This window comes from Malaclemys terrapin, chromosome 3 (genome assembly GCF_027887155.1).
Source record: "Malaclemys terrapin pileata isolate rMalTer1 chromosome 3, rMalTer1.hap1, whole genome shotgun sequence".
Taxonomy (NCBI): Eukaryota; Metazoa; Chordata; order Testudines; family Emydidae; genus Malaclemys; species Malaclemys terrapin.
Genome location: NC_071507.1, coordinates 51,607,653 through 51,623,296, shown reverse-complemented (window position 1 = coordinate 51,623,296; position 15,644 = coordinate 51,607,653). Strand labels below are relative to the sequence as shown.

The 15,644-nt window shown below is 46.2% G+C and overlaps 1 protein-coding gene across 7 annotated transcripts in view; it reads left to right on the top strand.

The window, feature by feature from the left end:
- The window catches only part of LOC128833970 (protein dispatched homolog 1-like), a 160,603-nt gene that overhangs the window by 48,594 nt on the left and 96,365 nt on the right, over positions 1 to 15,644 (top strand). The window lies entirely within an intron of this gene.

The following is a 15,644-nucleotide window of genomic DNA, read 5'->3' as shown; positions in this document are numbered from 1 at the left end:
ATACAATGTGTAGGAATTGCAACAAAATGGTGAGTCTGCAGAAATGTCAGTGTTATCAAGAAGACACCGAATTAAATTAAAAGAAAACACATTTCAAGGGACATCGCCTTAATCACAGTTCTACTTGAAATGTTTGCCTACTAGTGTTTCAAGTAATATCCAAGATTATAATACCTAAAAACTTTTTTACTTTGTATACTTAACGAACTATATACAGAGGGATGCTTTCATTGCTCTCCCTCTATATAATCATTTAGCGCTTAAATACCCAAATATACAGTTGCATCACTTTACCTGTATTTATTTATTTATTTATTTTTCACTTTAACTGTAGTTTTTGTTTAATCATAAAAGCAACTCATTGGCCTTATTATTCTGTTGCAGGCATTTAGCACGATATTGTTAACATTTTTAGTTACATTTGCATCACATGGCTTATTTACAAGGAGTTGCGCTGGATATGTGTGTAGAAAATCTAGACCTTTGCAGCACCTCTTCACGGAGTTGTATTTCTGTGGCAGATAGAGACCTTTGTAGACAAAGGGGGTCTGTTGTCCCATCAACGTGTGTGGGTTTTAACTGCATATAATGCTGACAAGAGTTTTATGCCTATAAATGCTTAGCTTGTTAATGGGAGAATAGTCTCCAGGGTAAACTAATTATCCAACCTGTTTAGACACCTGAATATGAATGCAACCTTACAGTTAAATGGTCACAAACTCCAAACAAAACATTCTGAATCAGAAGTCATGTTTATAAGTTTTATGAGCTGTGATCATTGCAATGTTAGTAAATGTATTTCTTTCAATGTTTGCAGAAATTTTTAGATCAGATTTGTTAGTGCTCTGACTTGAATTTTTATTGTTCCTTGCCATTAACTGCCGTGCTTTGATATTTTAAGTGCAAGGTCTGAAGAGCAGTAGTTCTTAATTTCTGTAAACTTAAAGGATAGATTCTTTCACAGTAGCATTTTTTACTTTCATGTTCAGAAATAAAACAGGAAAAATATTTGCTGGAAATACCCTGTTATGCATATATCTTGAGATGGAAGGGAGATAGCAGATGTACAGTAGAAGTGCTTTGCTACTCACCTAACCAAATCAGCATTTCTATTTTGTATCCCTGTCCTGTCCTACTTTATCAGTTGCCACTTTAAAAAACGAGGGCAGCTGCCCTGGTTATGAAAGCTAAATTTTAAAAACAGACTTAAATTAGTGGGGAAATATTTCCATATCGTAATAAAGTTGTTTAATTTGTAAAGACATGCTGTTTTCAGAGATTTGAGATTTACAGCTTGAAAATTAAGTTTCATGAATTAAAATCAGGACACTCCAACTACTTTCACGTAGTCTTTGGTACTAGAGTTTTTAGTCCTTGTATGAGTAGCAGTCTCTACTAATAATAGATTTAAGGAGAGTGGATCGACTAATGCACCTTTTATGAGCTTTCTTGGCATGTGTAGCTACTGTGCCTCTAAAGGGGATTCTGTGGTAGTTATCTTTTTTTTCAGTCATTTTGTCTTGTTTCCCAAATATTCCTCATCACTATCCTATTGTATTTTCCTCTACTTCACACATCTAGCACTAGAGTGTTTTATACTCCACATGTTTTTTAAAAAATCCATGTTTTATTCAAATATTTGCAGCACTGATACAACTTTTCCCCTCCTGAATACTCTGTTGCAGTGATCAGCACAGACAGCTTACACTTTATAGTGGGACAATGTTTAATTGTCTTGTTGAAAACAGCTCTGGCTAGAAATTTCTACACTGAGATTCCTTCCTGCCCAGATGAAACTAATAGTTTCAGGCTGTGTTTCTGTCTGTCATTACTAATCCAGATACAGGTACTGCTTTTAATGTTCTTTTTCTAAATTTCAAGAAACAGTTTGTACCTTGAGATCCAAAGAGTAATGTTTGAAAATTTTAGACAGCTTGAGGCACGGTTTTCTGACACACTTCTAATTAAAAACTTTTGTCTGGAGGGAGCTTCATAAAATGTTCTGTGCAAAAAAGGTGTGGTCTTGGGTAACAAGCAAAAATGTGCTTTCAGCTGAATTATTTACCCCCTCGAGTAAAGAATCTGTAGATTTGAGATTATATTCCTGACATAAAGCAGTTTTTTAAGAATACTAGATGTCTGCCGCTAAAGCACATTAATATACTTGCATCTCCTTTTATTGTTTAAGATAATACATTTAGTTACATTTTTGAGGATGGCTGGGGAAATTTTCTGTTCGTATGGTAGATGAGATTAGCAGGGCAATCGAGTTAACAGACTACAGAATTGTACATCTAGGTGCTTAATGCAGGGTATGCTCCTCAGAGTGTCCTTGACTCTAAAATCTGCATGTTCCACATCCACCCTGAGTCCAGTGGAGCTCCAGTGCAGTCTTCAAGGTACTCTGCAAAGCAAGATTTATCTGTTTTCTCAGGCATTCCTCTAAGGAGAAGAAATCTTTTTGCTTTGGAGAGATGAGATTGCTGTTTATAAATAAATAAATAAATAAAAATCATCACCCTAAACTTTACCAGTAGTGAGGAAAAAGCTTGATGGTTGCCCAAGAATTCATAGATTCTAGGACTGGAAGGGACCTCGAGAGGTCATCGAATCCAGTCCCCTGCTCTCATACAGGACCAAATACTGTCTAGACCATCCCTGATAAACATTTATCTAATTCATTCAACCCTTTGCTAAGACTAAGAATTGTACTGTAAACAGAGATCACAGATTCATTTTACATAAGCAACTAAAAAACTGTTTGATTATTTTTGATCCTTATTGACCTGTGCTGGACATAAACTAGTGGTTTAGAGCTAAAAAAAAAAAAAAAACTTTATTGCTAATCCCTGTACTACTTAGTTATTTTCTGGACCATTCAGCATGCAAGGAATTGAAACTAGTGTTCTGGTATCTTACTGGTTCTCAGTGCTTATATTCAGTGTGACAGACCCAAACCAGTGGGGTACAGGAGTCTGGTAGAGGGCAAATATACTGGTCACTGGATGAGTAGTTTTCTGTTCCCTGAGTGACCAGAGAAGGGGCTGCACTAGAGTAATCAGGAACCTGCTAGAACCAGTTAAGGCAGGCAGGCTAATTAGGACACCTGGAGCCAATTAAGAAGAAGCTGCTAGAATCAATTAAGGCAGGCTAATCAGGGCACCTGGGTTTTAAAAAGGAGCTCACTTCAGTTTGTGGTGGGGGTGTGAGGAGCTGGGAGCAAGAGGGTGTGCTGCTGGAGGACTGAGGAGCACAAGCGTTATCAGACACCAGGAGGAAGGTCCTGTGGTGAGAATAAGGAAGGTGTTTGGAGGAAGCCATGGGGAAGTAGCCCAGGGAGTTGTAGCTGTCATGCAGCTGTTACCGGAGGCACTATAGACAGCTGCAGTCCACAGGGCCCTGGGCTGGAACCCGGAGTAGGGGGTGGGCCCGGGTTCCCCCCAAACCTCCCAATTGACCTGGATTGTGGGTTCTTCCAGAGGGGAAGGTCTCTGGGCTGTTCCCCAACCCATATGGTGAATCTCTGAGGGAAGAAAATCCGCCAATAAGCGCAGGACCCACCAAGATAGAGGAGGAACTTTGTCACATCAGTTAAAAAGAACTGTCAGGATAAAAAAAAAAAATCCTCACCTGTCTCATTTATAACTCCTGAGATTATAAATGTTTTTCATTTCACTTCTGGCCGGTTTTGCTCTTTGTTAATGCCTGAACTAAGCAAAATAATGTAGGCAAAAAAGAAGTAAACAGACTGGCCATCTTCATTTTCTGGTTCTTATGCCCTAGAAATGCTGCACTTTTTTGGGTTGTAAATGCTGCAGAGGCATGAATAAATCCAAACCAACTGTATTCAATGGAATTTTGTAAAGCCTAATAGCATTTATTTTAATATTGTGCTTTGTAAAACCTTATTTTACAAAATCTACATTTTGGGGGCAGTAATGTCCCTGTTAAATATATTTTGGTTCTCATTTGCAAGTCATCTACAGTGAGGAAGGAAAAAATTATTGAATTGGATGTATCACCAAGGCATGGAGACAGCTCAGACAAAAACTTCTTTGTGCCAAAACATCACCTGTAAAAGACTGATGCTGTTAAATCTAGTCACATGTCCAACACTAGTCAGCTCACATTAACTGGCAGAGAGAGAAGTTAATTGCTAATTAGACTTGTTTTTAATGGATTAGTTTTGTCCTAGTAGTTGAGGAGAAAACTTAGTCCTTGTATGAGTAGCAGTCTCTACTAATAATAGATTTAAGGACAGTGGATCCACTAATGCACCTTTTATGAGCTCTCTTGGCATGTGTAGCTACTGTGCCTCTAAAGGGGATTCTGTGGTAGTTATCTTTTTTTTCAGTCATTTTGTCTTGTTTCCCAAATATACCTCTACCTCGATATAACGTGACCCGATATAACATGAATTCGGATATAACGCGGTAAAGCCGTGCTCTGGGGGGGCGGGGATGCGCACTCCGGCGGATCAAAGCAAGTACAATATAACGCGGTTTCACCTATAATGCGGTAAGATTTTTTGGCTCCCGAGGACAGCGTTCTATCGGGGTAGAGGTGTATTCCTGATCACCATCATGTTGTATTTTCCTCTACTTCACACATCTAGCACTTTGAGATTCTTCATCACACTCCATCTATCAGCTAGAAGGATGGCGGGTCTGGCTTATTTAGGATATATCTTAACTGCAGAATTTACGTGGGTGTGGGAACCTGCAGGGGTGACAGGTTTGTATAATTTTTGCTGGTGCCCAGAACAGGTCCAAGTCTCCCCTCTCTCTCTCTCTCTCTCCCCCCGGCCCCCTCCCCACCTGCCTTGTAAGCTGATATATATATTTTAAAATAATGTAAAAATGGACTGGAAACAGTAAGTGTTTCACAGTTTCCCTATATTGCACAATGTGGGGTGGGGAGTGAGGGCTGTGGGGTGGGGCTGGGGATGAGAGGTAAAGGGTGCAGGAGGGGGCTCAGGGCTAGGCAGAGGGTTGGGGTGCAGTGGGGGGTGAGGGCTCTGTCTGGGCATGCAGGCTCTGGGGTGGGGCTGTGATGAGGAGTTTGGGGCACAGGCAGGCTGCCCCGGGGCTGGGGCCAGAGAGGAGGAGGACTCCACAGTCCCCCAGCCCTCTCCCCCCCGGCAGCATACTCACCCGGCACAGTCACTGCACATGCTCCTAGGGGCTGGGCTGCTTTCATGTCCAGGAAGCCCCCTCGTCTCCCCTGTGGTAGGTGCCGGGTGGGAGGGAGGGCTGCCATCACATGTGCGCCTCCTCCCTCCGCAGGTGGTGGCTCCCTGCCCACTGCCCAGGACAAGCAGAAACACTCTGGGGCAGGCACGCAGTGGCAGCAGGTGGGGCTGGGGGAGAGACCTGGCCCTGAACATTGGTGGAGCCGGGCCCCTGGGCCCTGAATTTCATGGCTCACTGGCACCATGGGCCCATATAACTTGCCGCCCCTGGGAACTTGAGCTAACCAAGCCCAGCTGCAAGCATGTGTGCTGCAAAGCCACACTCAAGTCATACCCATGGAGCAGCATCCACACTGCTGCTGCAGTAACCTGGGTTAGGTGCTAGGGTTTCAGGGGACACGTTCCATGATTCTGAGCACTGCAGTAAGCTATGCTGCTCTACGAATTGTTTCACAGTATTGTCTGTCCTTCCTGGGCCCCTGTACTGAAATGATCTTAGCTTATCAACACAGTTAACTACTGAACTTCTGGCTTGGCACACTTCTCATTTCTGCCTGCAACCTCCATTCTAGATGGTGCCCAGGCATGGATCCAGCTCAGGACTTTTGGCATAGTTAATGCAATGCCCATTTCTGCAAGTAGAAGCAGAGTGTTTGAGACACAATGGATGACATTTTGGCAGCATCTTGTCACCACTTCTGAGGGTGACATGCCTTGATGAGGAGGGCTGCATGAAAATGTGATGAAGTGGAGACAGCTGATTCAGGTTGTAATAGCTGTGGAATCTCCTCTTTGCTGACCGGTTGGTCTGGAGCAGGGCCACGAGCACAGAGTAGTGTGATTGCATCGTCCTGCAGACCTTGGGATGACCAGCACTGGCTCCAGAACTACTGCATGAGGAAGGAGAGCTTCATGGTCTTAGGTGAGGGGCTTGCCCTGACCCTCCAGCACCAGGACACATTGATGAGGGAGGCTATGCCAGTCCAGAAGTAGGCTGCTATTGCCATCTGGAAGCTTGCTACCCCAGACTGCTCGCAGTAAGTGACTAACCAGTTCGGTGTTGTCAAGTCAGCTGTAGGTGCAGTGGCGGTTGAGGTTTGGGAGGCAGCTATTGTTGTGGTTTACCCATGTGTAGGGCCCTACCAAATTCAGGGTCCATTTTGATCAATTTCACGGTCATAGGATTTTTAAAATTGTAAATTTCATGATTTCAGCTGTTTAAATCTGAAATTTCACAGTGTTGTAATTGTAGGGCTCTAGATTCAAAAAGGAGTTGTGGGGTGGTCACAAGGTCAGAGGCAGATTTACCATGAAACAAACAGTGCGGTGGCACGGGGCCCCCAATGACAGGGGCCCCCCAAAATGCAAGACAAATCTAATCTGACAACCTGCCCCTGAATCCCGGCTGGCGGCGCAGTAGAGCTCCGGCAGGCGACTGCCTGCATTCCGTGGCCGGGGACCCCACGCTGCTCCCGGAAGCGGCTGGCTGCTGGCATGTCTCTGTGTGCCCCTGATGCGGGGGGAAGTGGCTCCGTGTACTGCCCCTGCCCCAGGCAGTGCACAGAGACCCACTCCTCCCCTCCCCCCAAAGGGTGCGCAGAGACATGCCAGCAGCAGCACAGCAGGGCTAAAGTGGCTCCCTGTCTGTGCTGCCTCCCTCCCTCCGCGCCGTGCCGCTCCCGGAAGTAGCCGGCATGTCCCTACAGTCCCGGGGGGAGTGGGGGGAGTGTCTCTGCGCATTGCCCCCGCCCCAAGCGCCGACTCTGCAGCTCCCATTGGCTGGGAACTGCAGCCAGTGAGAGCTCTGGGGGCGGCATCTGTGGGCAGCGGTGCACAGAGACCCCCTGCCCCCCTCCTCGCCTAGGAGCTGCTGCCAGAGGGGTGTGCCGGTCGCTTTGGGAGCTGCGCCGCCCAAGGTAAGCGCTGGCCACCTGACCCCTCTCACACCCCAACCCCCTGCCCCAGCCCAGAGCCCGCACCCAAACTCCCTCCCAGAGCCTGACCCCTGCACGTTCTCCTGCACCCCAACTCCCACCCCAATCAAGGTACCTCATTTTATTTTCATTTACTTCCTTTTACTTATAATATAGGAGGAGGATGAAGAAAAAAAGAATGTTCTTTTTCTTGGCTGGGTCCTGAAGAGGGGCTCCCGAAAATGAAGCTGTGCACGGGGCCCCACTAACTCTAAATTCACCACTGCACAAGGTTATTGTAGAGGCGGGTTACCGTACTGCTACCCTTACTTATGCGCTGTGGTGGGTGGCAGCGCTGCCTTCAGAGCTGGGCAGCTGGAGAACAGTGGCTGCTGGCTAGGAGCCCAGCTCTGAAAGCAGAGCCTCTGCCAACAGCAGCACAGAAATAAGGGTGGCATGGTATAGTATTGCCACTCCTGTGCTGTTGCTGTTGGGGCACCGCCTTCAGAGTTGGGCATCTGGCCAACAGCCACCACTTTTGTCTGTCCAGCTCTGAAGGCAGCAGCATAGAAGTAAGGGTGACAATACCGCGACCCTCCTAAAATAACCTTGTGACCCCCCTGCAACTCCATTTTGGGTCAGGATCCCCGATTTGAGAAACGCTGGTCTCCCCCATAATACCTGTATAATATAGGCTAAAAGCACACAAAAGACCAGATTTCACGGGGGGAGACCAGATTTCACGGTCCGTGGCATGTTTTTCATGGCTGTGAATTTGGTAGGGCCCTACCCCGGTGTGATGACAATTGCTAATGTCCCCAAAATAATAGCTGGCTTTGGGAGATGGGATTCCTGAACTGTGCTGGGGACATTAATGACACGTGGCCATTGTCTGTGTCCCCATCAGGTCACCCCACAAGTGCACATGAATATGTCACCCAGAAAAGATGCTACTCACTCATTATGGACAACCATAGAGGGAGGTTCATGAACCCCAAAGGGGGATGCACTTACAGAGTGTATGACGCTAGGGTGCTCAGGAGATCGGGTATTCACCTGTTTGGACAAGAAGGCACTGCCTGCAGATCTGTTTGGATGTCAGTGTGTCCAGTGCCATTCATGTTATTGGGGTGTGCAGTGCAAATAAGGGAGAGAACTTTTACCAGGACTTGGTGGAAGACCGTGCTGGTTTACAAGCATGGTACAGACAACCAGAAAGTGCCCTTCTGATAATTGGGCTGGGTCTAGAAGAGCAAGGGCTACGCTGTGTGACCACCTCCTGGTTTTCCATGGGGAAATGTGGAGCAAGGTGATTTGCTATACCCATCAGTTATTTGAGACTTTATTGAAAGGATATTTCCTGTCTCTTTTTTGTTTCCCAAGCACTTGCACACTGATTAATTGTGCAAAGAAATAGTTAAAAACACAAGCATTTCAGCTGCCATGACATAGTGTAAATGTTAATAAAAATGAAGAGCGCAGCATGCAAATTAAACCAACAGTAACTCCAGTCGGTGCAGTGTCACTGGTAATAGAATTGCAAACCCCAGTGTAGCCGTTGCATGTCAGGTAGAGTGAACAGGTTACATCTGCCCAGGTACACTTCCATTCCACTAATGCATCAGTTGGCTCAGTCCATACATCTCCTCCAGAATTTTCTAGTGACTGTGCTGGCTTCAGAATGTGGTAACGTAGAGGAAAGTCCATACGTTCAGGTGCTGGGGGTCTGTTGCCTTCTGGCTAACAGGCAGAGATGCTCAGTTCCCTCTGCTGCTGTCAGTTCTGCTCCCACAACACTAGGGTTACCATATTTCAGCGAGCAAAAAAGAGGACGGGAGGAGCCCCGCCCTAGCCCCGCCCCTGCCCCTCCCACTTCCTGCCCCCCCTGACCTCCCAACCCTCCCCCCGTTCCTTGTCCCCTGACTACCCCCTCCTGGGACCCCTGCCCCTAACTGCCCCCCAGGACTATCTAAGCCTCCCTGCCTCTTGTCCCCTGACTGCCCCAACCTTTATCCACACCCCCACCCCCAGACAGACCCCTGGGACTCCCACGCCCCATCCAACCACTCCCCACCCCCTGACAGGCCCCCCCCAGAACTCCCAACCCATCTAAACCCCTCTGCTCCCTGTCCCCTGACTGCTCCGATCCCTCTCCGCACTCCTGCCCCCTGACAGCCCCCCCCAGAACTCCCAACCCATCTAAACCCCTCTGCTCCCTGTCCCCTGACTGCTCCGATCCCTCTCCCCACCCCTGCCCCCTGACAGCTCCCCCCCAGAACTCCCAGCCCCCTACCCCCCCCCCGCTCCTTGTCCCCTGACTGCCCCCTCCTGGGACCCCTGCTCCTAACTGCCCTCCAGAACCCCACCCCCTACCTAAGACTCCCTGTTCCTTGTCCCCTAACTGCCCCCTCCTAAGACCCCCCCCCAACTGCCCACCAGGACCCTACCCCCTACCTGTACCCTGACTGCCCAAAACTTTCTCCACTCCCCCCAAAAAGCCCCCCCCCCGTTTCTTGACTGCCCCCTCCAGAACCTCCCTGCCCCTTCTCCTGCCCCCCCTTACCCTGCTGCTCAGAACAGGGTGTTGGGCTCTGTGCGAGCCGAGCCGGACACGTGGCTAAGCTCCCCAGCACAACAAAACCCGGTCCCTGGCCCTGCACAACAAAACCCGGTCCCTGATCCGGACCGGGTTGCAGGGGAGAGCTGCCCTTGTATCAGCACAAAGTGCTCTCGCTCCCGTTTTGCTACGCTGCATGGCAGAAATCGCTCCCAGTTGCAAAAGGGGAGGGCTGCACTTTGTGCTGAGACACTTGCTCAGAATGCAGGGCGGAGCTCCTCTCCAGCTGCTCCGGAGTCCAGCCCGGGACTTTCCTGCAGCCCTCCCAGCCGCTCGCTCTGCTATGCCGGGGGAGGGGGAAATCCCGGACATTGTGAGTGCTTTACAAATTCCCCCCGGACGCTATTTTTAGCACAAAAAGGAGGACATGTCCGGGTAAATCCGGACAAATGGTAACCCTACACAACACCCTGTTGTGCTTGAAGTACTCTGCCACCATTATCGCCTCCCTCTTCCTGTGTTCCATCGTTTGCCTCTGGATCTCTAGGTGCTGGTCCAACCTGCAGTCAGTATCCTTCTGCATGTCCTGCAGTTGATTGTCCCTGATCCTTTTTCTTTTCCTCTACTGGTTGAGGGTCCTCTCCCAAGAGGCCTGGGTGGGTGCCTTGTTCCAAACAAGGTAGAATGCCTGCAAAGGCAATGAAAGAGTTGTTTTGGGGTTTTTTTTGTTTGTTTGTCCGGAGAAGAAAAAAAGGACATCAGTTTGCAACTTTTTTCTGCTTGGGTAGTATGCCTTTATTGTCTCTCTCCAGTCACCTGGTCAGAAGCCCCGCATCTCGGGTCACCAGTCTGCCAAGACAGTGGTAAATATTTCATATGTTTTATTAAATAATAAATGCAAGACATGTTTTGGCCTGCGGTACAAGCCAGGGATCTTTTACCAATGATGGTTTTAACCTTGTTTCAAGCAGTGATGGCTTTGGAAGATGTTAATTGGATGGAGATTACAGACTGGAAGAGGGAACAATTTTTCAAGACCTCTGGTAGAAGACTATGTATATATGTTAGGAGATGTTTTGTTGACTGGTGACTGACCAGAAAATTGATGTCTGGAGAAGACTAGTAAGATTGGAGGGTGCAGGAGGCATGGATTACATTGCCCAGGAATCTCATGGACTGTCTTGTATTTCCCGTATTCTAAGAGTTCTCAAGCCTAATCAGTCAATGGATAAAAATGTGGGCCAACATAAACAAGATGCTGAATTAGGATGCAGAAGCTTGTTTACAACAGATGTCCTCTCAGCTCTCACTTCCACTCCCCCAGACAGCGGATTTGTCAGTACTAGGAGACTTGGAAGTGCTCTGCACTTAATGCAGCCCCAGGTTATACAATGGGATTTATAATCTAGGATGATTGTGTTTTAGTGCTAGTTCCCATATAAGAAAAAGAGTGAAGCTTGATTCGTACACATCCATGCATCTTCAAGCATTGTTTACTTTGTAATCCCATTTTTGAATAAATTGTTAGCAGTAATCCATTAAATCCCAGCTAGAATAAATCACTAGTTGCATGTTTAAATTTTCTTAGAATCCATCTTTGATTGTTTGTGGTCCTGAAGGGAAGGAGGGCCCGGGAAATGGCATCGCTTCAGTGCTCAATTGAAGTAAAGGCTGTCCCGCAGCACATAATATCTTCCATAACAATAATTGCATGGCTCATAGCACAGCAAAACCTTCCCACACGTGCTGCAATTTCCCCCAAACAATAGCAAAGATGGCAGTGGCCTCTTACCCAGCTGTGGCTATACTGCTGTTTCTTCGCTGGTCTGTTCCCTGGCCCCTTCTGCAAACCAGGTCTGTGGATTCCAGGCAGAGGATGCCTATCTGCTGCCATGGGTCTCTGGCTGTAGTCCAAAAATAAACATCTTCAGTCTCTAAAGCCCGTCAGGCACAACAGTGAGTTGTGTGGTTGGGGTGGTGCTGAGCACTTGGTCCTAATCCTTGTAGCAGGAGCAGGTTGACAGTGAGTTTCCAGACTTGCTGTTGTCTTTTGCCTTGTGGTATGTGGATTTCAAGTTTTTTCTCTCCCTCTACTGAATCACCATTAGCTTAATCCCTTTCTTTGACAGGCTGTTGGTGATGTTATCAGACAGGTGGTGATTTCAGGCACTGTGAGGTTTGGGGGATCACCCAGACCAGTAAGGTACATCATTCCAAATTGTGGACCCTACTGACCTCATACCAGTAGTCCACCAGAACACTGGTGTGAGCCTCTGTCAGCTAACCTCCCAGTGGGACGATGATCTCCCGGGCGTCATCTCTGTTCAAGCAGTGTCTGAGTGCTGAGCACATATGGAGCAGGCTGCATGGAACGAGATGTTCAAATGTCAACTAAGTGTATGTCAACTGGCAAGTGACTTCTGGTTCAAAGGAAGTGAGTAGTAGGTAGAAGGGCAGCAAAGTAGAGTCCTTGGAATTACGGGAAAGTGTGTTCTTGTTTGTCTTTTTATGCAGTTAAAGCTGGCAATAACTCTTTCTTTAGACCCTAATTCAATGTGTCCCTGTTTCTGGAAACCTGTTTGGTATGCTGTTCTGAAGTCAGTTGTTTCTCATCCGTCAGGCTATCAGTTCAGTCAGACAGGACTGGGGGAATATTTTATTTTTTTACTTAGATAAAATTGCTTGACAGAGCAGTCTGACTAGTAAACAACCATGGTTGTGGTCAGTTTCTTTCCTGCTTGACCATTTCCTTAGCTATTTGCTTAGGTAGTTAGTACTAGGCTGTATCGCTGCAAGGTCTCCTGTGTAGCTGCTCTATGCTGGCAGGAGAGAGCTCTCCTGCTGGCATAATTAAATCACTCCCAACGAGCGGCGGTAGCTATGTCAGTTGGAGATGTTCTCCCGCCGATATAGCGCTGTCCACACTGTGCTTTTGTTGGTGAAACTTTTGTCAGTCGGGTTTTTTTTTCACAGCCGTGACTGACAAAAGTTTTACCAACAAAAGTGCTAGTGTAGACATAGCCATAATGTCAGCTTTTCTAGGCATTAGTAACAGGTAAAACATCCATAATCTTCACAAAATGTCTGAAATTCAAATCCCTCATAGTCAAGTCTGTGCTGACGAATGTAAAGACAAGCTGCAAAAAGATAAGCCATGTTGTCTTTAGAGATTTTAAATTTTCTTTTCTTGGGAACTGTAGTGTATGTAAGTTGGCTTGCAATTACTCTATTTTTGTGCCTCTCTTTGAAATGTTTTTTTTTAAATTTTCCTCAATAACAATAAAAAAAAGTATTTCTTAGAGAGGGAAAAATTAAAGAAAGTGTGGCTCCAACTTGCTGTGTCTTTATATAGCAGCCTTCAATGTGGTGGCATCCTTTTTGAAACTATTTTATTATTTTCATTACACCCACTAGGCTCTGCTTTTACCTCATTCTCTTGCTCCCTGTTGCCTCAGTCCTATCTTGCAATTAACATCATACCAACTGAGCAGGACTGGACAAAATTCCCTGAAGTGCCATGAAGCACCACAGCATAACGATATGGAGAGCATCATAGAAGCACCTATATATGTTCTCATGTGGCCAGGTCCCTTGACTTGATTTGTTTTATAGTATATACCAGGCTAATATTTGTTTAAACACCTTCTAGTTTAAACTCATTTCTAATGCAATTTGACCAGTCCATGTGGATGGGCTGTTCTGTGGCTTTTAAAACTACTGTTTTTAACTTAAGTAGGCACTCTGACTTGCTATTCCGTATTGCAAACTTGCTTAACCATGTTTCTTTAGCTCACTTCATAGCCTAATGTGGATATGGCTTTAGTCTTCCATATCTGTTAGCTGCTAAGGAATAAAGATGTTCCCTGTACAGTTTTAGGGTCTCAGTCAGACTTTTAGTTTGTCTAGGACAAAGCCCATCTTTCAGCAGTGTAGCTCTTCAATAAGATGAATGGGAAAGCTTGTAACTTGTTTGGTAAAACAAAGGTTTATAAGAAGACTGATTCAGACTTCAATTGTACTTGAGCCTTTGGTTCCTGCATTTAAAATATAATCAAAAGTTAACTTTGATATATTTTCTTTAGCTTCTTTGTTTTGTTTTACTTACTAGTTTTGAAGTTCCATTCCAAGCCAACAGCTGTGTTAGCTAATACATCAAACAAGGAGATAATAGTATTGTGGTAAAATTTTAATTTTGGAAATCTTTCTCTTTGATCAGCCTTCATTGTAAAATCTCACCAGCACCTGAGGCACTGCACAACCTTGGAAAGTTGTAATAGAATTAATACACAATGACCTGAAGATTTTAAAAATTATTTATTACTTTAGAAAGGTCACAAATTCTAAACATCTTAATTAAAAAAAGCATAATTGTTATCCGCAAGTAGTTTTGACAAGAGAGCGTAGCACAGATCTGGTTCTTAAACTAGAAGAAATTAATGGTCAAGCTTTGTTTGTCTAGTAACTTGTCTTCAGCTGCTTTTTACTTTTTCATGAACTGAAAGACAACCTTAACATCATCCTTCCAAATTTCAAGGATCTTTTTCTGCAAGGCAAACAGTATTGCTTATAGGGAGTGGAAGGCAGGAGGCCTATTGCTTACTCAGCTACATTCAATGTGGCCTTTGGGAGCGTTCAACTTTTGGTTCCCCAGTTTTGCTGTCTGTAAAATGAGGTTACTTACCCATCTTTGTAAGGGACTTTCAGATCCTTGGATAAAAGGTGTTCTCTAGTCTAGGGCCTTGTATATGTGATCATTTTTCTTTAAATTGCCTTCCATAGTACTCTTGGTGGGGCAGCTCCACAGAAGAACCACTAGATTCTGGCTATGACCTCTGGAGTTGTTCTAGACCTGCTCTGAGCAGGATTGACAACACAGTGATTAAAATGCTGGCAATAAGTCTGTTATAGTCTCAGGGCCACCGAGAGGATTCAGGGGGCCTGGGGCAAAGCAATTTCAGGGGCCACTTCCATAAAAAAAAAAGTTGCAATACTATAGAATACTGTATTCTTGTGGGGGTCCCTGTGGGGCCTGGGGCAAATTGTCCCACTTGCTACCCCCCCCCCCCCCCCCCCCGGGCAGCCCTGTCTAGTCTTAACACAAGGAGATACAGCTCAAGTTTCTATCATGGCTGTACTCACCACCAGGGTTCATAGACCCCTGCATTGATTAAAAAAAATGTGTATCCGCATCCAATCCACAATCCGCAAAAATAGTCTGCTGATTTGCAGGGTTCTAAACAGCTCCACAGGTCACCGCACAGCATTGACGCAGGGCTGTGCCAAGCCCCCGACTCCCAACCACCCCTCACTTCTCCCCAGAGACCACCTGCTCCACCCTTGCCGTACCTCCTTCCCCACTCCCAGTAGGAGGGCTACACTCCTGGACCCTCATGTTCAGCACCGCCCTCCTGTGGGGAGGGGTGGGCGGCTCAGACACCCCTATGTAGCTGCGGTGGTTATAATCATGCAGACCCGGCCTGGACAGACAGCAGTAACAACTACTCTCTTCATAGCATGTGCCCTTGCCGCCCGCTAGTTTAAATTACAACCACACCTCTTTCAAAATGGCGCTTGGCTCACTCCCTTCTGGGAGTTGTAGTTTACCTCCTCCATCCAAGCAAGCTGAGGACTACAACTCCAGAATCCCCAGCAGGCTATCCCTGCTACTGTGTGATTCAGAGAGCCGAGCTGGAGCCTGCAGGCTGCATGCAGGAGCCTGCAGCCGCTCTATTCTGGGGAGTCTGTGCTGCGGAGCCCTGTATATTTTACAATATAAAATTTGTATCCGCATCCAAGCTGTGATCCGCAAATATGGTCCACAGATATAAAGTGGATACCTGCGGATTTGCAAAGCTCTATTCATAGAGTAGGTATTTTCTCATACATGTATGTCTGCCAATGTTGCCTTTTCTAAAGGATGTTTATAAATGTCTGGCGTACTGTATATTCTGCTTTCTGTCTCTGACTATCATGGAATATGGAG